The 24,651-nt window shown below is 43.7% G+C and overlaps 1 protein-coding gene and 1 pseudogene across 1 annotated transcript in view; one reads left to right on the forward strand and one right to left on the reverse strand.

Annotated features, from left to right (window-relative positions):
- Nucleotides 1–24,651, reverse strand: part of LOC126237215 (division abnormally delayed protein-like) — a 631,733-nt gene that overhangs the window by 346,976 nt on the left and 260,106 nt on the right. The gene's annotated exons all lie outside the window — the stretch shown is intronic.
- On the forward strand, nt 1,741–1,858 carry LOC126238301 (5S ribosomal RNA; annotated as a pseudogene).

Here is a 24,651-nt window from a genome sequence, read left to right on the forward strand (position 1 = left end):
CGCACTCTGCAATTATCCTTAATTTCTGAGCACGAGTGTATTTCCATCCAAGACGGGAAGACACTATATGTTGCTTGACAGGTGAAAGACTTGCTTCGAGAAACTTTCAGTAACGACGTTACCTTCTGTAGGCAGTTTGAAGATGTTTGGCTTCCAGATCCTCCGACCTAAAGTCATGTGACTTCTAGTTGTGGGGACTTCTGACAGCTCGTGTCTATCAGAGATGTATCATCACTGCTCCTGATATGAAATATAGAATATGACGACATGTCGCTCTGATTGCACCGAATGTACTGTGAGAAATTGCCGACCATGCCGTGTTACAGATGCAGCATGTTTTTGAGACCATACTGAACACATGTGGTTACTTACGATCGTATCCTAATGAGTGTGCCAGAACCACCGTTATCATGTGTTTGATCGTCCCTCTCCTTTTCCTGCACCCACACCACATTCTGACTGTTTATAGCGCCACATTTTCACCTCGTGGTAGAAAGTGGAACTATTATTTTTTTCAGCGTACTCCGTGAGTGCGGTGATTAATACCTACAATGTTCCAGCACCCTGCGATGTTGCAGCCCACACTGCAGCACCCACAACACCTTCAGTTTAATTGCAACCATCCGGTACAGCACATCCATCCACCCACCATCGCACTGATCCCACATGAAGTAAGCTCCTAGAATACCGCTTACGATATTACAGCCTTCCACAAAACAAGGTCTCTGTTACTTGTACTGCCGTTTGACAGAGAAGAACTTGCAGATGACCCAGTAGATAGAGGTTTAGTGTATTTAGGTGTGAGAAAGTGGAAGTTAGGGAATTTGTGAACCTCTTCTTGTCAAAGTGCCGTGGGGGTTTGTTGCCCAGAAGACGGCTGTCATAGTACCTCTGAAGGGCGAGGAAGCAAATCCTTCCGCAGTGCGTCTTTTGAATCGGTGGGGACGCGGTGCGCAGACAGGCTCAGGGAGTGTTTATTTCCACTAAATGCGTCAATACTATACGAAATTCAGAAATGAGTAACTCACGTAACTAACGCAAGAAACGCACATGAACAAAGTCCACGTAAATTACAACATTCACAACACGCTGCACTGCACAGCTACATGGGAAACTGACTCTAGGTCAGCTGTAGCGATCTGAAGGGAAACGCCACCCCCCCCCCTCCCTCCCCTACCCACAAGCGTTACCAACTGTCCAGTTTACAGGTAGGCGACACATGAGGATGAGCTCAACCGTGTATCAAGTAAATGTTCCGTACTTACAAAGGCACTTCTTCTAACTGATTACGTAGGGTATTCCCTAAGAAAATAACCGTCTGGCCGCACTGCGGTGTTATTTTATAAAATTCTTGAAATGCTAAAATACTAAAATAACCGGCGTTCATCTGGATATAGAATAATCAGGTTGGGAGTGGATGTTTCAATGCATTGCAAAGACCATCGTCACGTATCTTAGAATTTCATTTGCCCTATAACGCCACTGATCGATGTTAGGAGAGGAGGAGTGGATGTGTGGCATGCTATTTGTAGGTTGCACGGCTTGCTGGCAACTGGCAGCCAGCTACCAATCAGCGTCAAGCTTCGGCTCGACGTGTTTTCCAGGCGCTACTTGCAGAGAAACGACGGGGAACGCAGTGTGCCTGCCGGCGCCCACACTGCAGACCAGCACCACTTCACCACGTTAACAAAGAATTTGGAAATCAAATAAAATTATTTTAGTTCGCCCTTATTTATAAGAGGCAACGGCCTTGCCGCAGTGGATACACCGGTTCCCGTCAGATCACCGAAGTTAAGCGCTGTCGGGCGTGGTCGGCACTTGGATGGGTGACCATCCGGGCCACCATGTGCTGTTGCCATTTTTCGGGGTGCACTCAGCCTCATGATGCGAACTGAGGACCTCCTCGACCGAATAGTAGCGGCTCCGGTCAAAGAAAACTATCGTAACGACCGGGAGAGCGGTGTGCTGACCACACGCCCCTCTTATCCGTATCCTTATCTGAGGATGACACGGCGGTCGGATGGTCCCCGTGGGCCACTTGTGGCCTGAAGACGGAGTGCTTATTTATAAGCGTCCCTTATAGGACAAAACTTTGAAAAAAAGAAAAATCTAGGATAATTGCAGATACGTCACGTCTCAATGCGACGTCTGACCTCAGTGCTAACAGCTATGGCTTGGTTATCTAGTAACGAGAATTAGAAACAAAAACGAGTTGTATGCAACACGTACAGCATAAACATAAAGAAAGGAAACGATCACTATGCAATGTAAAATTTATAGTGTGGGCCTGCAGAACTGAGGGTGCAGGTACATAGCAATCAGTGCGTCGGTAAAAACCAGGTGGGAAGAGGTGTCACGGAGTGTGACTACCCCCTTCACTCGTTTTAAGGTTTTAGTCCTTCCATGAGTTTCAGAAATCTTCAAGCAACACTCCTAGCATCACTTTCACACTTTCCTGCTGATGTTATCTTTATCTTGTGTAGCTATCGGGCAAAGCCTTTTGTATTTCCTCTTATTGGACCGTGAGATGTGGTAATCTTAGTTGGATCATACAGAACGTCGAACAAGACACTGCACCCGATTTCCTGTACACCGGCGTCAACTCAATCAAGAAATAAAAATTAGTTTAAAGTACTGCAAGAAATGTACAGCAAGTACAACTATAAGAATCCACAGTTGCGACCAAGGCTAAACTGATGAAACCAACACCACCATGGCCAAACGATAGTGTTGTAACGCCATACCCATGAGCGAACGTAATGTTAGGCAGACAACGCCAAAAGAATTGTGTGGCTCGTAAAATTAGCAATTTCTGAGTTGTTACTTGAATGAGTAATTAATAGGGAAAAGACATATAGGTCGTGAAGTGGAAAAAAGACGAAAACAATGAAGAACGCGTTTCATTTGGCACGTAGCATGTACAACATAACACATTTGTAAAAAAAAAAAGCTGCTCACGTCTTTGAAAAAATGCATTATTTTGAGGGTATGAACTGTTAGGAACATCTGGAGCATTTTTAATTGAGTAATAGTCATTTAGTAAAACTGACACATATTTTCAAATAAGATTTTTATACAAAAACAGTGAGGCATGTGCATTACAGTCGTTTGTATTCATACCATTTTCTGTAAGAGTACAACGAAAAATCTGAGTGACTAGAACATTGTTTAATGAAACTTCTTTCAAAAGACCTTCACTTTCAGATAATTATGTGTCACAATATACATCACACTCAGTATTGGAACTACACAGATACATCGATATAAAAATAGTACACTCTTCTTTCATCATTTTCACCCAATTTTTATGTAAAGATGCAGTTACTGAAGGCTGTTATTAGAATATTCATTACGGCTCGCTACACTAATCTTGATGGTTTCCCGCGATGCTGCTGCCCCCAACGTCCTCATTTTTTCTTCCGGTCTCTCTCTGGATAGTCCTGCAGCTGAAGACAGGTGCGCTGGACAGACCGGAAAAACGCATGGCACGGCATTTGAAACAAACCGTGGTTTTGAAAGTGGAGCAGTTATGGTATATCTATCTGCGACAGATACTTCCTAGGTAGTGTTATTAGCTTTGAAATGTGTATGACGCATCTGAAAAAGGAGCAGTGAAGTACAGTAATAATACATTAAAGTCACGTCATCCGAACAGTATACCATAATTTAAAACATACATTAGTACATTACCACTGAATAATTGATAACAGTGAAATCCTGCCTTAGAACTGAATGGAGCCATTAGTCTCATTATTTCATCTTTAGGAAACTTGAAAACATGAACCCTGTTTCCTGCTATGCAGTTTCTGTTACCTTTCAGTACGCAGCACTTCATAGCAATAATGAAGACGAAACTGAATAAACGTATATTATACGTTGATTATTATTATAAAGAAGTTGACGGACATCATTTTGAGCATTTATTGCATTAATGTGGTATTTACAGGTAATCACGCTGTAACGCACGTAAAGGTACATGTATCACATTGGAACACCCGAACTCAAATGCTCAAACGTATGTACGTTCTGTATTTTAGTTTAAAAAACCTCCCTGTTACCAACTGTTCGTCTAAAATTGTGAGCCATATGTTTGTGACTATTACAGCGCCATCTATCACAAAGCGAAAAAATTGGTCCAACTAAAACATTCATATTTCTTTACGTACTATACGAATATGTAATAAAAAATGGGGGTTCCTATTTTAAAAAACGCAGTTGATATCCGTTTGACCTATGGCAGCTCCATCTAGCGAGCCAACCATAGCGCCATCTGGTTTCCCCCTTCAAGCTAGACGAGTTTCGTTCTTTGTAGTTTTTTCGTTTGATGCTTTTTTCGTGAGATATTTGGCCCAGTCACTATAAATGGACGACCCTGTATAGTATTAAACTCACAAAAACAAAACTTAATACCTGTAACACATAATATATACCCAGTACACAACCGATTCAACACAAAATATCTGTTGACTTTCGCCGCTTCTTGTTGACGTCACAACTTGCAGTTCTCGCAATTGTACGGCCTTCCCATCTAGGTGGTGGTGCTCCAACCCAAGATCGCATTTACAGGCCACCTGTTAATGAAGTGTCGGATGATGTATGGGAGATCTCTGGAGCAGCAAAGTCAGAGAGTAGCACACACACAGGAAACGGAATACACACAGTAAACGGAATATGATGAAAGTAATGACAAGAAGTTGTCTCTCTCCATCAGCTTAATTACATGACAGCCTAATAAGAACGTTAATGATGGATGAAGACAACAGGTCACAAATATAATTGTGATGCACGGCAACAGAAAGGAATTTCTCTACATAATGACCACTTAAGAGACCAATGAAATAAATACGCCACGAGGGTTTGCAAGCATTTCCAGTACATTCCGGCAAATTAAAAGCGTAGGATACTACGATGGCGTAGATGTGCTGGAACACGTTTGGCCATTAGAAAGAATAGTTGTTTGCATAATAGGCAGACCCGAATTCCCTTACTCTCTATCTGAAAAGTAACAGCGTCGGGAAGCGGCAGTGTTTGCACTGCCGGAGACAGACAGCTGGCCTGCCCCCTGCCCTTCGTGGCTGTGGTCTGCCCCCCGGACAGGGGCGGTTTGCTGTGGCGGTGAGGCGGGTGCCGCCTCGCTTCGTTATTCGCACCGTGCCGCCGTGATGACGCGGCCCTCCACTCCTCCCCCTGACCCTTTCCCTTCCCTTCCGCACCCTTCCCGGCCCTTCACAGCCCTTGCCCTACCCCCATCCTGGCGCGCCTCGCAGAATGCCGCGCGTCATAAATCACCCAGTCGGCACAATGGTGGCACGTCCGCGTCCTGTTGTGTGTGCAGACCGCGCTTTGTCGCGACCTTGCTTTTCGCGGACTCTGCTGTTGGCCCACAAAGGGTCCACACCCGTTACCCTTCGCCGCTGCGCCTCACGGCTTCCTTCGTTTTACCTGCTAGCGTTACCAGGTGTCCCGATTTTTGCGGGGTCTCTCTAATTTTTGGGGCATCGTAACACGATCAGCCGATCAACTGAAGAGACGCCTCGGCGCATTCCCAAACTGTACGTTTCGTAAACGCTCAGCAGCGTGGCTTCCATTATTGTATTTACCCCTAAGCCACAGTGTTTCACCATCCCTCCCTCCTCTCTCTCCATTCCGCCACTTCACTTGGCGCTCCAATTACTACTGTACTTCCTTCACGGTAAATGATGACAGCCAAAACAGTTGCAGGATAAAGATTTATTAAAATTCTTGACCACGGTTACGGTATATCTAAATACACCCTCATCAGAAGTAAAATAAACTAAAATTACATCTTACGATGGAGATTCATAAAACAATTGTGCCAAAGGCGTCGTCAGTAGTTAAAACGTCATGTCCATTTTTTAACTACTGACGACGCTTTTGGCACAATTGTTTTATGAATCTCCATTGCAAGATGTAATTTTAGTGTATTTTACTTCTGATGAAGGTATATTTAGATATACCGAAACCGTGGCCAAGAATTTTAATAAATCTTTATCCTGCAACTGTTTTGGCTGTCATCATTTACCGTGAAGAGTTTCAACAGTTGCTGTTTCAGCCATGTTTAAAATCTTGAGATACTGTACTTCCACTCCATGGCGGCGTCCGCACCTCGTGCCCTCTCACTTGTTCGTTTCGTACTTTCGTTCGTAATGCGAAGTAAAATGCAGGAACCAGGTGAGTTTAAGGTGTGTACACAGCGCCCGTAGACACTCTCTGTTCATCCAATCAGTGGAAATACGACTGGTAATTTATAGAATGCAAGACACACGTATTTAGAAAAACAATTTGAATGACAGACATATTAAGTAACTACATCATCATCATCATCATCATCATCATCATCATCATTTAAGACTGATTATGCCTTTCAGCGTTCAGTCTGGAGCATAGCCCCCTTATAAAATTCCTCCATGATCCCCTATTCAGTGCTAACATTGGTGCCTCTTCTGATGTTAAACCTGTTACTTCAAAATCATTCTTAACCGAATCCAGGTACCTTCCCCTTGGTCTGCCCCGACTCCTCCTACCCTCTACTGCTGAACCCATGAGTCTCTTGGGTAACCTTGCTTCTCCCATGCCTTATTTTAACTACGCTGGGTTCCATTTCTTTCCTGATGTAAAGCCCTACACCCCATTGTGCTAGTCCTCCTTTGACTCCTGACAGGTAGACCTTGTATTCTCCCACTTCCTCTTCTTTCTCACCCCTTACCCGAATGTCACTAACAGCTAAAACGTCCAGCCCCAACTTACTTGCAGCCTCTGCCAGCTCTACCTTCTTCCCAGAGTAGCCCCTATTGATATTAATAGCTCCCCATCTCATTACCATTTGTTTGCCAAGTCGTATCTTAGGAGTCCCTGGTCTGTCAGTTAGAGGTGGGACTCCGTCACCTCCAAAGCTCCGAGGCATTTTGCTCTGATTGTTGCCAGCATCATATTTAAAGTACCAGGGAAGCAGGTTGCTAGCCTTACTTGCCCCGAGTCCCATTGAGTTTTTCCCCTAACGGTTGAGGGACTAACCGGTGGATTTGGTAGTCTTTGCCGTATGAGCACAAAGGTGACCACGAGAATATGTCCGAGATGCCTAGCCTTATTCCAAAGTAACTGGTATCCCGACTGTCGGGACCACTTACTTGGCCACTCATACGTTGCCCGTGGTTCATGAACTAGGACATGACTACAGGAACCCACACCATGAGCCACTACATTAAAAAACTAAACTTACCAGTCAGGCCCTGAATACAGGGCAATATCCACCGACTGCCGTGTCATCCTGTGCCTTGTGGCCTAATACGGATGCTGTATGAAGAGGCGTTGTGTCAGCATACCGCTCCGCCGGGCGTTGTCGACTTTCGAGACGTGGGAGCCGATTCTATTCATCCAAGTAGCTCCTCAGCTGGCATTAAGAGGCTGAGTGAGCCAAGGGAAAAAAAAAGACCGTGGCAGTACCGGGAATTGAACCCAGATCGTCCGCATGGGAGTCAGATCCGCTGACCACATGCTTTTGTCTTCTTTCTTTCGGTCTGCTTCTTTGTCGTTCTTCGTCAGTGGTTCTGTGCGGATATCGACGTCTTTCAGATTCCATCCATGACAAACTCCACTCAGTTTTCCCTTTTTATTATATATATATATATATATATATATATATATATATATATATATATATATATATATATATATATATATATATATATAAAGAAGCGGAATGGAGGGGGGATGGGAGAGATGGTGAAACACTGTGGCTTAGGGGTACATACAATAATGAAAGCCACACTGCTGAGCGTTTACGAAGCGTACAGCTCGGGCATGCGCTGAGGCGACCCATATAGAGAGACGCTGAGTTACCGAGGCGGTACTGTTCGCCTACCGAAGCGGGGAAGCAGCCACAGTCTAACAACCTTAAACATCGAACTGTCTTACTATTAAAGTTTCAATATTTTTCTTAAGAAACGCAAAGCATACAAGTCTTTACTGTGCGTGTTTCTTCATATTGAACCCTTTATTGCGCTGCTTTTTTTAAATTTAGGGTATTTTTTGTAGACACGCTTATGAGTCATATATATATATATATATATATATATATATATATATATATATATATATATATATATATATATATATATATAGAAGTATTCCTGAACTTCCTTGCCATGTTATAAATTAGAATGATAAACGAAACGGACCTCATATCTCTTGTCATTTCTTTAATCCATTATGTTTCCATAAATTTGACAAGAGGCACCGATTTCGATCACTGCGCGTTGTGTAGCCACGACAAGTACTGCTGCTGCAAAAGCAATTAGAACAAAAAATTCCTAACATTGCAGGAAAATTTCATACACAAAGAGATCTTACAATGAACAAGAAAGTAATAAAATGACCAAATCAGTATAAGGAACAACTAATTGGTCATGTTAACCACTATTACAATAACAGAGATGTAGAACATACCCAGGCTAAATTAAAAATTAAAAAAACACACACACAAAACAATACTCAACTACATACACACACAACACAACACAACACAAACAATAGACGACCGAAGAATACAGAGCGACAGATGGCACCATTACATACATAAAGAAAACCAACACACACTGAACATCGGAAGTGACGTGCTATGTCGAACCGTCTTCGTAAAGCACCGAAAATCGGAAATCCTGGGTACGCAAACGATCTAAGTACATCTCCAGGCCGTCACATATGCACAAACAAAACAACAAATCCTAAATAGCCGGCCGCGGTGGTCTCGCGGTTCTAGGCGCGCAGTCAGGAACCGTGCGGCTGCTATGGTCGCAGGTTCGAATCCTGCCCTGGGCATGGATGTGTGTGATGTCCTTAGGTTAGTTAGGTCTAAGTAGTTCTAAGTTCTAGGGGACTAATGACCACAGCAGTTGAGTCCCATAGTGCTCAAAGCCATTTGAACCATTTTTTTGAAATCCTAAATAGAAAAAAATAGTAATTTAACCTCACGAAACTTGTGCTACGAAACAGATGTTTCCCACCCAACAACAAAAGAATAACTAAAAACTTTAATGTACAGGGTGTTTCAAAAATGACCGGTATATTTGAAACGGCAATAAAAACTAAACGAGCAGCGATAGAAATACACCGTTTGTTGCAATATGCTTGGGACAACAGTACATTTTCAGGCACAAAAACTTTCGAAATTACAGTAGTTACAATTTTCAACAACAGATGGCGCTGCGGTCTGGGAAACTCTATAGTACGATATTTTCCACATATCCACCATGCGTAGCAATAATATGGCGTAGTCTCTGAATGAAATTACCCGAAACCTTTGACAACGTGTCTGGCGGAATAGCTTCACATGCAGATGAGATGTACTGCTTCAGATGTTCAATTGTTTCTGGATTCTGGCGGTACACCTGGTCTTTCAAGTGTCCCCACAGAAAGAAGTCACAGGGGTTCATGTCTGGCGAATAGGGAGGCCAATCCACGCCGCCTCCTGTATGTTTCGGATAGCCCAAAGCAATCACACGATCATCGAAATATTCATTCAGGAAATTAAAGACGTCGGCCGTGCGATGTGGCCGGGCACCATCTTGCATAAACCACGAGGTGTTCGCAGTGTCGTCTAAGGCAGTTTGTACCGCCACAAATTCACGAAGAATGTCCAGATAACGTGATGCAGTAATCGTTTCGGATCTGAAAAATGGGCCAATGATTCCTTTGGAAGACATGGCGGCCCAGACCAGTACTTTTTGAGGATGCAGGGACGATGGGACTGCAACATGGGGCTTTTCGGTTCCCCATATGCGCCAGTTCTGTTTATTGACGAAGCCGTCCAGGTAAAAATAAGCTTCGTCAGTAAACCAAATGCTGCCCACATGCATATCGCCGTCATCAATCCTGTGCACTATATCGTTAGCGAATGTCTCTCGTGCAGCAATGGTAGCGGCGCTGAGGGGTTGCCGCGTTTGAATTTTGTGTGGATAGAGGTGTAAACTCTGGCGCATGAGACGATACGTGGACGTTGGCGTCATTTGGACCGCAGCTGCAACACGGCGAACGGAAACCCGAGGCCGCTGTTGGATCACCTGCTGCACTAGCTGCGCGTTGCCTTCTGTGGTTGCCGTACGCGGTCGCCCTACCTTTCCAGCACGTTCATCCGTCACGTTCCCAGTCCGTTGAAATTTTTCAAACAGATCCTTTATTGTATCGCTTTTCGGTCCTTTGGTTACATTAAACCTCCGTTGAAAACTTCGTCTTGTTGCAACAACACTGTGTTCTAGGCGGTGGAATTCCAACACCAGAAAAATCCTCTGTTCTAAGGAATAAACCATATTGTCTACAGCACACTTGCACGTTGTGAACAGCACACGCTTACAGCAGAAAGACGACGTACAGAATGGCGCACCCACAGACTGCGTTGTCTTCTATATCTTTCACATCACTTGCAGCACCATCTGTTGTTGAAAATTGTAACTACTGTAATTTCGAAAGTTTGTTCGCCTGAAAATGTACTGTTGTCCCAAGCATATTGCAACAAACGGTGTATTTCTATCGCTGCTCGTTTAGTTTTTATTGCCGTTTCAAATATACCGGTCATTTTTGAAACACCCTGTAGTAACAAATCTGTAATTATTATATATTACAAATACTATATATATAAAAACCAAACATGTATTACACACCAATGACGATGCTTCTTAAGTAAAACGAAGCCAAATGCGTATGACACAATCGAAACAGTAATTCATTTAGTTGCATTAGACGAACCACATCCCAAGAAAAGTAATAGAGCTGACGGCGCTGAGGCCGATCTTCTTCAGTAAGTAGCTAAAAGACACGCAACATTCATACTCACCTAGTCGTAAACACAATAAATTATTTTGGGCCAACAAGCTTTCAAATAAGCAGTGCGGTACATGGAAAGAACAACGTAGTTTTATGACTTTTCTTTACGATAATAACGTCTCAAAACTAGAAACTGCGAGAAGAGCCTATTTTGCCTGTAAGAGAGCTTGTATTTTGCCTGTGTGATTTCACCAGTTTATCAACATTCTTCATGAGACATTATAAAGAAATAGTTACCTATCGATTGACAATTTACGTTTCTTTTTAATTGAAAATTACCTTTTTTCTGTCAGGACCTTTAGGTCCATGTCCAGTCGTCGTAGAACCGCCATTGCCGGAGTCCTGATTTTCTGCGAACTGGATCTGACACACTACTATCTGCAGATACAACGCTGCAGTTACTAGCACCATTCCCAAAGCAATGCAACATATTCTGTTATTTTTCGGGAGTGCGTGGAGCATCGCTACTTCAGCCACAACCAAGGCGATGCCGGTTCTGACTTCAAACGAGCCCGCATCTAGTGGTCGTGCGGTAGCGTTCTCGCTTCCCACGCTCGGGTTCCCGGGTTCGATTCCCGGCGGGGTCAGGGATTTTCTCTCCCTCGTGATGGCTGGGTGTTGTGTGATGTCCTTAGGTTAGTTAGGTTTAAGTAGTTCTGACTTCTAGGGGACTGATGACCATAGATGTTTAGTCCCATAGTTCTCAGAGCCATTTGAACCATTTTGAACTTCAAACGAACGTGCTTATTAATTTACTGAGACGCCAAAGCCATTTCACTCGAATTCTGTACAGGGAAGTTCTAAGCGCGCACGTCAGAAATGACACTTGGCCCAATACTGACAGTCACATGCAAAACTTGATAGCGTATTTTACCGACAACTCCAAGAGGGCCTGTTGAATGGAATGAACAGTATAATCCGCACTGATGGACAGAGAACAGAACTAACAAAAACGAAAGTAATGCGGAGTAACAGGGTTGGGTTGGGTTGGGTTGTTTTCGGGAAGGAGACCAGACAGCGAGGTCATCGATCTCATCGGGTTAGGGAAGGACGGGGAAGGAATTCGGCCGTGTCCTTTGAAAGGAACCATCCCGGCATTTGCCTGGAGCGATTTAGGGAAATCACGGAAAACCTAAATCAGGATGGCCGGACGCGGGATTGAACCGTCGTCCTCCCGAATGCGAGTCCAGTGTCTAACCACTGCGCCACCTCGCTCGGTGCGCGGAGTAACAGAAATGAGATTAAAGTAACATCACAAAATGGTTCAGATGGCTCTGAGCACTATGGGACTTAACATCTGAGATCATCAGTACCCTAGAACTTAGGACTACTTAAACCTAACTAACCTAAGGACATCACACACATCCATGCCCGAGGCAGGATTCGAACCTGCGACCGTAGCAGTCGCGCGGTTCCAGACTGAAGCGCCTAGAACCTCTCGGTCACAGCGGCTGGCTCACAATTCGGGACCTTTTAGTAGACGAAATAAAAGAGTTCTGCTATCTTCGAAGTACCGTTGCATATTAATTCAAAGTATCTATAATGGATACCTATTGTGGAGATGTTTAAAAGAAGGAAGAGCATTTTCTTAGGTTTATTAAATAAAAGTTAAGGATACGATTAGTGAAGTGCTTGGTAGGGAGTGTTGCGCTATGTGGTGCCAACACATGGACATGACGACGAAGAAACGAGAATTACTTAGAAGCTTTTGATTTGTGGATGTGGAGAAGAATGGAAGTGTAAAGAGGACAGGTAAAATAAATAAATGAGCTTACGTTATGCAGTGTAAATGAGAAAAGAGGAATACTGGGCCGCGCGGGATTAGCTGAGCGGTCTGAGGCGCTGCAGTCGTGGACTGCGCGGCTGGTCGCGGCGGAGGTTCGAGTCCTCCCCCGGGCTTGGGTGTGTGTGTGTTTGTCCTTAGGATAATTTAGGTTAAGTAGTGTGTAAGCTTAGGGACTGGTGACCTTAGCAGTTAAGACGCATAAGATTTCACACACATTCACACAGGAATACTGGAAACAAGAGCAGAAAGAGAAATTGGCTAAGACAAAGGATGAGAAGAGACTACAAAATATATTATTCAGTAGGAGGAATGGTGAATGGGAAGAGAGCCAAAGGAAGAAGATAATACCAGCTAAAAGACGACATCAAGATAAATTTGTCATATGCAGCTACGAAAAGGGTGGTGGAAAGCTAGGACTGGAAAATACTGAAGTCACCATCATCATTTGTATCAAAAAATATAGCATAATTTTGAAGAAAAAGAAGATGTCCGAAGATGACAGCAAAGTACAGTTGAAACCGGTTATCAACTGAAAATAAAAATTTAAATGACATCTTAGCTCTGAAGCACTTCTTCAAATGATACATCTGCCCTGATCAGAATGTCTGTAATATACATCATTATCATCATCGTCGTCGTCACAATCACCACTACCACCCATGCCCGCTATGTACGATAGCACCTTCACAGCGCTATTCAGCAGTGGTATTCAGCAGATGGCGAGGCGAATACACAGAGCCCTCACACGTCCTCCCACCCCACCCCCCTCCCAGCCGCTCCAGCCAACACCGGCGCTTTCCTTCTCCCTCTTCTTGTCTGGCCGGTGTCTCGCCATGGCGGCGGTGTTCTTTGATGACGTCACGGCTGCCGCCCACGCCGCTCCTCCGCAAATACCTTGCGCCAGTGGGAGGTCGCGAGGCTGCACTGGCTGCAAACGCTTCGGTGGTTCGGAGACGCCTGCCTCTCTGCAGCGTAGCTGGTCGAGTGAAATCCTGACTCCCGCGGTGCTCCAGCTCCGTACGAGTTAAGCTGGAAATACTTAACCGGAGTGGATATGAGGAGGTCAACTGCAACTGCTGGTTTTACTATTACCAGTTACTAACTCTGTTCCCACTAAGGGTTGCATAGGTTTAAACCTCCGTCAGAAGCTGGGTAACATGTGGCACTGTCTTGTGGCAGAAGCCAAAAACAAAACACTACTTTACTACAAGGCTCTACGTTTTGTGAGGATCTGTGATTGCGAAGATCAACGGAAATAAAAATGTAAATACCTCCAGTGCTCACAGGCTACTTCCCTTGTCGTGTTTACATCACATACACTTTCTATACATTAAAGGGAATAAAGATGGCGTATTAGAAGCTACTAAGTTCAGAAAAAAATAAATACCAATATTGCCCACGGTGACAAATTTATACAACAGGATCATTATTGTTGTTCACGTTTAAGCCCAGCTGTACAACGGGCATTTTCAGAGTTTTGTTTTAGTTTTCCTATTTGCCCACTTTACTTTCATTCTCTCGGTACGGGCTCTATTCCGTTAGTTAAACAAAGTGCTGGCCGTGGTGGCCGAGCGGTTCTAGGCGCTACAGTCTGGAACCGCGCGACCGCTACGTCAGTACACCAAATGGACGTCCACTGAGTGGCGACAGGTAGTCTTTTCTGATGAATCGCGTTTTATACTCCATCGGACAGACGGTCATGGCGCGGAACGCCTGAAAGCAAACGCCCTGTCACAATCGTCGTCCAGGTCAGAGGACGTTCCCTGGGTGGTCTCATCATAATTCAACACAACTATGCATCCATCCTTGGGGTCCACTCCCCACATGCAGTTTCAAAAAATGGTTCAAATGGCTCTCAGCAGATCATCAGTCCCCTAGACTTAGAACTACTTAAACCTAACCAACCTATGGACATCACATACATCCATGCCCGGGGTAGGATTCGAACCTGCGGACTCAACCGCCTAGAACCGCGGCCGGCACATGCAGTTTGATGGTGGTGATTAGTGTTTAACATCCCGCCGTCATTAGAGACGGAGCACAAGCTCGGGTTAAGGAAGAATGGGGAAGGAAATCTGCCGTGCCCTTTCAAAGGTATCTGCTTGAAGCGATTTAGCGAAATCACGGAAAACCTAAATCAGGATGACCGGACACAGGTTTGAACCGTCATCCTCCCGAATGTGAGTCCAGGGTGCTAATCACTACCCGTGCGTATGGCGGTCATATTCCATACTGATGTCGGGGTACATGCACAGGAAACAGTGACGTTTTGTAGCACGTGTGCTTAGGGACGGTCTTCTCAACTTATCACCAATACCGTGGACTTATAGATCTGTGAACGTGTGTGTTCCCTATGTGCCTATGCTATTAGCGCCAGTTTTGTGTAGTGCCACGTTGTGTGGCACCACATTCTGCAGTTATCCTTAATTTATGAGCATGAGTGTAGGAAAATGCAGTATACCTGGTACAGTTTACAGTCGCAATCGCATAAATTAAGCCCATCTTCAAGGTGTCTTTTTTGACGTGGTTGTCAGGTTCCGCCAAGCATCGGTGGAGAACTTAATTAATGTCACTTAAATGTATTTCGTTTTACTCAAAATAATTAAAAACGGACTTCGCTGTCTCTTAAACATCACTGACGTTCTGGAAGTGCGGCACAACCTTCTTGTCACATGCTGCCTCATAATCACACTTCCATGCACTCAAAGAATGTTAATCTCAGAGAAATACTTCTTCCCCTGTCGGCTGGCGTTAGTGACAGAGAAGTGTGAACAAAGGGTTGACTGCACCGTAACAGAAAAACCTGTAGAGCTCGACGTTATAGGGAGACAAAGGCTGAGAAGGGTAGTACGGCAGTGGCCCTACTATTGAGAAGTGCGGCGAGTGCCAGCTGAGGCAAGCGGCTGCTGAGAGGAATGCTGTACGCTGCAGAGGGGCTTAAGCAGCAGGCCTCTCTGAAAGGAAGCCGCTACGCTAATGGCCGCCTGCTAAAAGGAAGTGCGACACGCGCTCCATCGACAGTTAGAGCACTGGGCTTTACAGCAGAACCCAAATGGCTTGTGAGTGGACGCTAGCGGCTCGAGTGACCTAGGACACGCATACTGGACGATCGATATCTGCGCGAAGTACGCAGCTAATGTGGATATTGACGACACTGATAAATGGAACGCCGGCCACTGTGGCCGAGCGGTTCTAGGCGCTTCAGACTGGACCCGCGCGACCGCTACGGTCGCAGGTTCGAATCCTGCCTCGCGCGCGGCTGTGTGTGAAGTCCTTAGGTTAGTTGGGTTTAAGTAGTTCTAAGTTCTAGGTTCGCCGATGACATTGTAATTCTGTCAGTGACAGAAATGGACTTGGAAGAGCAGTTGAACAGAATGGACAGTGTCTTGAAAGGAGGATATAAGATGAACATCAACAAAAACTAAATGAGGATAATGGAATGTAGTCGAATTAAGTAGGGTGATGCTGAGGGAATTAAGATTAGGAAATGAGACACTTAAAGTAGTAAAGGAGTTTTGCTATTTGGGGAGAAAAATAACTGATGATGGTCGAAGTAGAGAGGATATAAAATGTAGACTGGTAATGGCAAGGAAAGCATTTCTGAAGAAGAGAAATTTGTTAACATCGAGTATAGATTTAAGTGTCAGGAAATCGTTTCTGAAAGTATTTCTATGGAGTGCACAGTGTGAAAACTTTTAGATGGCAGACCTCTCCCAATCCTGAATCGGTAGAAGTCGGTAAACGTCGGGAGGCTTCGGTAGGCACGCAGTTTCGACTGCTGCCAACATTACGTAGCTGACTGTGTTGTACAAGGTAGCCATTGTCGTCTACTTCGTTATTGTTTTGCGCTGTACTGTTCTGCGTGTTTTTATTGTGCAGTTGTGCTAAACATTATCAAAATGAGTGAAGAGGTAGTTGCTGGCCCATCTCGGGAGTCGCCAACAACCCCTACCGGTAGGTCTACGGAGAACAACTCACCAAATTTTCATTGCAATCGGATGAATAGTTTGTGAGCGCATAGTAGACAAACATACGTACTTTCATTTATATATATATATATATATATATATACATATATATATACATATACATATATATATATATATATATATATATATATATATATATATATATATATATATATATATATTTTAATGTACATGACGATTTCAGTTTCGTTTACGAACAACATTTAAAGCGTGTTTTACTTCCAAGCCTTTCGTCTGCTTTCGTGTAAGCATGACGCGCAATTTGTAGTGCCAGCACTGCAACTGGTATGCGTGCCAAGCCTCCCCCCCCCCCCCCCCCAACATCTCCTCACCCCTCGCCAGCCAATGCTTGCTTCCTCCTCTCCCCGCACTCCCCTCACAACTCACCCATCTTACGAGGTGCATTCAAGTTCTAAGGCCTCCGATTTTTTTTCTCCTGACTGGAAAGAGATAGAAACATGCGCATTGTTTTAAAATGAGGCCGCGTTCATTGTCAATATGTCCCAGAGATGGCAGCACTGTACAGCAGATGGAATTTTACCGCCAGCGGCGAGAATGAGAACTGTTTTAAATACTTAAAATGGCGACGTTTTCCTTACTTGAACAGCGTGCAATCATTCGTTTTCTGAATTTGCGTGGTGTGAAACCAACTGAAATTCATCGACAGTTGAACGAGACATGTGATGATGGATTTATGGATGTGTCGAAAGTGTGTTCGTGGGTGTGACAGTTTAATGAAGGCAGAACATCGTGTGAAAACAAACCGAAACAACCTTGGGCTCGCACAAGCTGGTCTGATGACATGATCGAGAAAGTGGAGAGAATTGTTTTGGGCGATCGCCGAATGACTGTTGAACAGATCGCCTCCAGAGTTGGCATTTCTGTGGGTTCTGTGCACACAATCCTGCATGACGACCTGAAAATGCGAAAAGTGTCATCCAGGTGGGTGCCACGAATGCTGACGGACGACCACATGGCTGCCCGTGTGGCATGTTGCCAAGCAATGTTGACGCGCAACGACAGCATGAATGGGACTTTCTTTTCGTCGGTTGTGACAATGGATGAGACGTGGATGCCATTTTTCAATCCAGAAACAAAGCGCAAGTCAGCTCAATGGAAGCACACAGATTCACTGCCACCAAAAAAATTTCGGGTAACCGCCAGTGCTGAAAAAATGATGGTGTCCATGTTCTGGGACAGCGAGGGCGTAATCCTTACCCATTGCATTCCAAAGGGCACTGCGGTAACAGGTGCATCCTACGAAAATGTTTTGAAGAACAAATTCCTTTCTGCACTGCAACAAAAACGTCCGGGAAGGGCTGCGCGTGTTCCGTTTCACCAAGACAACGCACCACCACATCGAGCTAACGTTACGCAACAGTTTCTTCGTGATAACAACTTTGAAGTGATTCCTCATGCTCCCTACTCACCTGACCTGGCTCCTAGTGACGTTTGGCTTTTTCCAACAATGAAAGACACTCTCCGTGGCTGCACATTCACCAGCCGTGCTGCTATTGCCTCAGCGATTTTCCAGTGGTCAAAACAGACTCCTAAAGAAGCCTTCGCCGCTGCCATGGAATCATGGCGTCAGCGTTGTGAAAAATGTGTACGTCTGCAGGGCGATTACGTCGAGAAGTAACGCCAGTTTCATCGATTTCGGGTGAGTAGTTAGTTAGAAAAAAAATCGGAGGCCTTAGAACTTGAACGCACCTCGTACAGTTAACACACTGTAGCTATGTATGGAAGTGAAACATGGGCGATAAATAGTTTGGACTAGAAGAGAATAGAAAAGCTTTCGAAATGTGGTGCTACAGAAGAATGTTGAAGATTAGATGGGTAGATCACATAACTAATGAGGAGGTATTGAATTGAATTGGGGAGAAGAGGAGTTTGTGGCACAACTTGACAAGAAGAAAGGACCGGTTGGTAGGACATGTTCTGAGGCATCAAGGGATCACAAATTTAGCATTGGGGGCAGCGCGGAGGATAAAAATCGTAGAGGGAGACCAAGAGATGAATACACTAAGCAGATTCAAAAGGATGTAGGCTTCAGTAGGTACTGGGAGATGAAGAAGCTTGCACAGGATAGAGTAGCATGGAGAGCTGCATCAAACCAGTCTCAGGATTGAAGACCACCACAACAACAACAAGTTCTAGGGGATTGATGACCTCAGATGTTGAGTCCCATAGTGCTCAGAGCCATTTGAACAATTTGATAAATGAAACAGATTGTCGGGAAGCAGTGTCGGGGGACACAACACTGACGAGGCAGGACACTGACCACCGCTCGGTACGGATGGTGGTTATCGCTGAAACAACCAGTTTTTGGTTATATCGATTTTTGCCACGCCAGTTTAACCTGACTGTTAAACCTGCTCAAAATAACCGGTTTGTCAAATAACCAATTTTGGGCATTTTATTCCTATTATTTCCTGTAAAAAAACTTTGAAATCGAACAAAGACTCAAAAATTTTGACTACTTCAGTTTCAAAATGCATAGAATCAAAATATTGAATTGTATAAGCACATAAGACAAAACTTAGTCCGTCCTCCGTTCTCTGCTTTTCTCGAAAAGTGATAAGTGGTTGAAAACACCATTATTCTCCTACTGACATTGATTTTTTGAAACTATGCTCAATAATTATGTTGTTATCGGTGATGGTATTACTACTTGAGCAATGCGAATAGTCAGTGCTAAACGGTGAAAACTGGTGTTTAAGAATTCTGTTTTTCGTGTTAATTTGTCCGTTTTACAGGGCTACGAGCAGGTAAAAGCATATTATGTTGACGGAGGCAGCAGATCAGCTGTTTTCTGTTTTTATTGTGAACTATGAACGAATTGCTATTAAGTTTTTAATTTATTACTGTTGCCGTAATTTCTTTCTTTTCTTTCTTTGTATTTCATTCGTAAAATATTCCCATTCGATATCCCAACTGATATACGATGGATGTCCAGCGACGACACTGAGAAACGATAGACCACAAGGGGCAAGTCTTCCACTTTGCATGTACACGTATACCATCTAATAGGCCACGCCACACGGTAACACGTACATTATTTCTTAAAAGACATCATAGTCGCCATTGGCTGTATAAAATATTTATTATTATGATTGCAATTTCGGCCTTATGACCATTTTCAAGTAACACTGCAAAAGTTACCTAAACACAAAAAATACAAAAGTGAAGCACAGGGTGTATATACATAATTAAGCAAACATTTCATTAAGATAGTAGCGCACTTATAAAAATTGGTGAGAAATGTACATTACTTACATTCTGTCAGAATATAAGACTATCTGACACGAGTACATGTCGTCGTCAAAATGCACCCCTTTGACTGTGAGAGTCCCTCGAGATGAGTACGACACTTATTGCATAGTAATATGTTGTTAAATATGTACTGAACTGTCAATGTTACCATCGTTCTAATAATCTATCACACATACAAGTTCAGCTGCATTGACAATATGTGGAGCTAAGTCCGCTGGCGCGAAAATACGTTTACCAGAGATACTGCCTGTGCACGTAGCAAAGATAGTGCACGCCAAGGATACAACTTATGAGCTTTATATCGTAAAGTCTTTCATCTGTCGCATAGAGTAAATATCTCTGGAGTGAGCATTCACATGCGCAGAACAGATTTTGTATTGTCAACATACATTGCCGGCCTGGTCACGTGATCTCGGGACGACGTGTGTTTGTCCGTATAGCGCCCTGTATATTTAGAATGTCACTTCATCCCTAGTACAGACGGATTCTTGTCGTACGTGTCGTGGATTATTTATATATGTTGCGCAAACATTTTAACAGTATCCATTTGATACCGGGAATAAACCAACTACGTAACTTTTAAGGGTAAGTGATATTACACCCTGCTTCTTTGCGATAGGTGTCACAGTTCAGATGCACTTGATTTTTGGTAGTTTTCGGTATGATACCGCACTTTATAGTATTACAGAGCCTGACGTACATTTTTGCAGTAATAGTCTTGCAAAACGACTTCACAGTACGCTAGTACTTTTGCAAGTGTCCGAAAAACACCGAATTTGCCACACATTCTCGATTATATCCCTGCTAATTCGTCCTTTTTTCCTGCTATTTCTGCGTATTTTTTACTCGTTTTTGCAACCTAAAGCACAATTTTTCTTACTGGTGAGACTTTGAAGTATTTATTTAACGCATTTTACGTACTTGCTCCCAGTTTATTACATAAATAGTAGACTGAGTAATCTATATACATAATCGACAAGTCACTGATAAATGAATGGTGGATAGTATTTTTTGAAACAACTAACCATTCCCTTTCCACTAGCAAATTTACGAGAGGAAGCGATTGTTTGTAAGGTTTTGTACGAGTCGTAATATCTAATATATAGTCATAAAATCGTAGAAAAATAGGTCTACAGAATTAAGCCTTAATTATAATGCGTCTCGAAATTTTTAAACATATACAATGTCTCTTACTAATATGACAACTATAATTAGAGCTACATGGTATGTACCCATGAAAAGTTACTATCCCTCCTTTCACATAATTTTCTTTGCATCCGTAGCAACAACAGTAATTCACCATCGCTATTACACTATCAACAAACGGTGAAACACAACAAAAACTCTTGATATTATAAACTTCAAACGCTGCAGACAGCACACACGCACAGCGAAGTCCCGAAAACACGTAACAATCCTGGTTTAATGTTGATAACATGCGCAGAACGCAATGCTCACTCCAGAGATATTTACTCTATGATCTGTCGACACCATACAGCTTTCTAAATAGTGCTATGATTGTAAGGGTCAATAGAATAGGATGGGAATATTTATTCATAACATAGAGGATAATACATGTGTTATTTGTTAATAAGCTCTCCCATTGACTTAAGTGCTCGTAAATGAGACGAAGACAGAGCTCTGATATATAATACTTTGTAAGCGTATACATTTTAAGAATATGAATGGCGTAAAACGCTCGCCAGCAATCCAATTCACTGTGCAGCACCACAAATTGCGACAAAACATCACAATGCCTCCGCATAATGCCATAAGGCCGCAATTGCTATCGTAATAACAAATATTTTATACGGTCAATGGCGACTATGATGACTTTTAAGAAATATTATATGACTGTGATGGCTGATGGCTCTGAGCACTATGGGACTCAACTGCTGTGGTCATAAGTCCCCTAGAACTTAGAACTAGTTAAACCTAACTAACCTAAGGACAGCACACAACACCCAGCCATCACGAGGCAGAGAAAATCCCTGACCCCGCCGGGAATCGAACCCGGGAACCCGGGCGTGGGAAGCGAGAACGCTACCGCACGACCACGAGATGCGGGCTATATGACTGTGAATCCCAACCATGAGAAGTTAATCAAATGGTTCAAATGGCTCTGAGCACTATGGGACTTAACATTTGAGGTCATCAGTGCCCTAGAACTTAGAACTACTTAAACCTAACAAACCTAAGGACATCACACACATCCATGCCCGAGGCAGGATTCGAACCTGCGACCGTAGCGGTCGCGCGGTTCCAGACTGAAGCGCCCAGAACCGCTCGGTCACACCGGCCGGCGAGAAGTTAATCAAAAGAACATTACTGTCTCAGCCATGCTGTTATACCAGTTCTTATATCATGTGCCTGTTGCTCGTTTCTGTCAGGATTGTTATTAAAATACCACTTTTCGTTTTCCCCATTTTCTATAAAAATACAAATCAAAATAATATAAATAAAAATACAAATACAAATAAAAAACGAAAAAAATTTGCACTGCTACTGTAGCTAGTTGATGTTTCGGTTTTTACGCGGTTATCAGTCAAAAATAAACAGCTATTATAACCGAGAACAAATAAATAACGAAAAATTCCGGTTATTCAGAACTAATATAACGGTATCTGTTTTAACCAGTCGGTTTTTTCCATCCCTATTACTCACGGCGAGACTGAAAGCCGCCTAGTTGCGATGCGGGCACGTGACGCGGTAGGGAAAAGAGCATAACCATAGCTGAGACGAATGGAGAATCATTCAAGCAACTGTACGGGCCGCAATGGGAAAATCCAGTGCCACAAGTGACTTTGACAAAGGACAGATTATTGTTGCCCGGCGCCTGGGAACGAGCATCGCGAAAACAGCGAAATTGGTCGGCCCCTATGGAAAGTCGTCGGAAGAAGATGAAACCACGAGAGGCGATAGCGTGTTGGACGTCTACGCCTGACCATAGAGCGTGCCGGTCGGAAGCTCGCCCACTCTCTAAAGCAGGATAGGTGGCCATCTGTGACAGATCTCACGACAGATTACAATGCTGGTACGTTTCGGAGCACACTGTTGGGTGCACATTCTTGAAAACGGCGCTCCTCAGAAGGCGATCCTTATGTGTTCCCTTGTTGACCCACTGAAATCGTCAATTACGATAGCAGTGGACAAAGGATCATCGAGATTGGACCGTGGGTAGTTGGAAACGTGTCGCCTGGTCGGTAGAATCTGATTTCCTGTTAGACCGGGTCGATGACCTACACAGATAGGCAATCACCCAGACGAACGTCTTCTCGAAACGTGCATCGCGCCAAGGGCACAGGTCGCCGAGGGCAATATTATGCTATGAGGAGCGTTCACCTGGGCTTCCACAGAACCTGTGGCAGTAATCGAAGAAACCATTAGACGTAGTACTACGTCGATATCATTGCGGGACATCTGCTTCCCTTCGCGTTTGATTAGATTAGATTCAGTTTTCGTTCCATAGAACCAAAAATGAGATCATTCTCATGGGTGTGGAACAGATCAGAAAGTATAACATTAAAAACAAAATGTTTGAATATAATACTCACTACCCTGACCATCTGTCAGGAGATTGTCAAAATATGCCAATACGTTACAGTAAACTGGAACTGCTAATATTCACAGAAGTAATACACTGTCAGAATGAAACACAGTTATGCACTTTTTTTATCATACACAAAATACCTAATCTTGATTATTGACCAAGCGCTGTTATAATTGAAATCTGCCATTTTTACTTAAGCTGGGCTAACAGTCCTTGTTAAGATACTTATCCACAGAATAGGAGATGCCTATCATAAAGACTCCCAAACTCTGCTCAAATTGTGCTCCATCTGAACCCAAGTTACCAATGGTTGCCGGCAATCCATTTAAAATGCGCGCTCTGAACACTGGACCCCCACTTTATCAAGGTAAGTGATTTTAGATCTGTATGTAGATTGTTCTTATTAAAGAGCTAAAATCACTTACCCTGGTCCTAAAGGGGTCCAACATTCAGGAATATACACCTTCAACAAACCGCCAGCAACCAACAAAACTGGCCTCAGACAAATCACCGTCCAAACAGAGCTTGAAAGACCCCCGCCCCCCGATAGGTAACTCCCTTCACTCCGCGGATACATATCTTAACAGGGACCTTTTGTGAGATTTTTTTTTTTCAGATTGTAGGAAGTTGTCACTATGTGTGTAATGTTGTATCATACAGTTCCTTCTAACATCAGCCTTGATTGATTTGTTAAAAGCACCGACCGCGGTGGTCTAGCGGTTCTAGGCGCTCAGTCCGGAACCGCGCGACTGCTACGGTCGCAGGTTCGAATCCTGCCTCGGGCATGGATGTGTGTGATGTCCTTAGGTTAGTTAGGTTTAAGTAGTTCTAAGTTCTAGGGGACTGATGACCACAGATGTTAAGTCCCATAGTGCTCAGAGCCATTTGAACCATTTGATTAGTTAAAAACAGTCTTGGTTGCAACTTTAGTTTTTTTATTTATCAACTACGCGTTTCATCTTATTTAGGCATCTTCAGGCTGATATTAATTTGGTACTTCGTAGGGCGATCCTTCAGACAGTGTAGCTAAAGGGCATCGTCGAGTGCATCAGGCCAACATCGCCTTCGTTAACCTCAGTAAATACTTTCTAGATGGACATGAGTGACTCCAAGACCTGCATAACGCGTACACGTTCACAGGAGCAAATTATAGGATAGTCTTGATTGAAACACTTTTCCGTTGTTAGAGATCATTACATACATTTCCCACACCT

Source organism: Schistocerca nitens, chromosome 2, assembly GCF_023898315.1.
Source record: "Schistocerca nitens isolate TAMUIC-IGC-003100 chromosome 2, iqSchNite1.1, whole genome shotgun sequence".
Taxonomy (NCBI): domain Eukaryota; kingdom Metazoa; phylum Arthropoda; class Insecta; order Orthoptera; family Acrididae; genus Schistocerca; species Schistocerca nitens.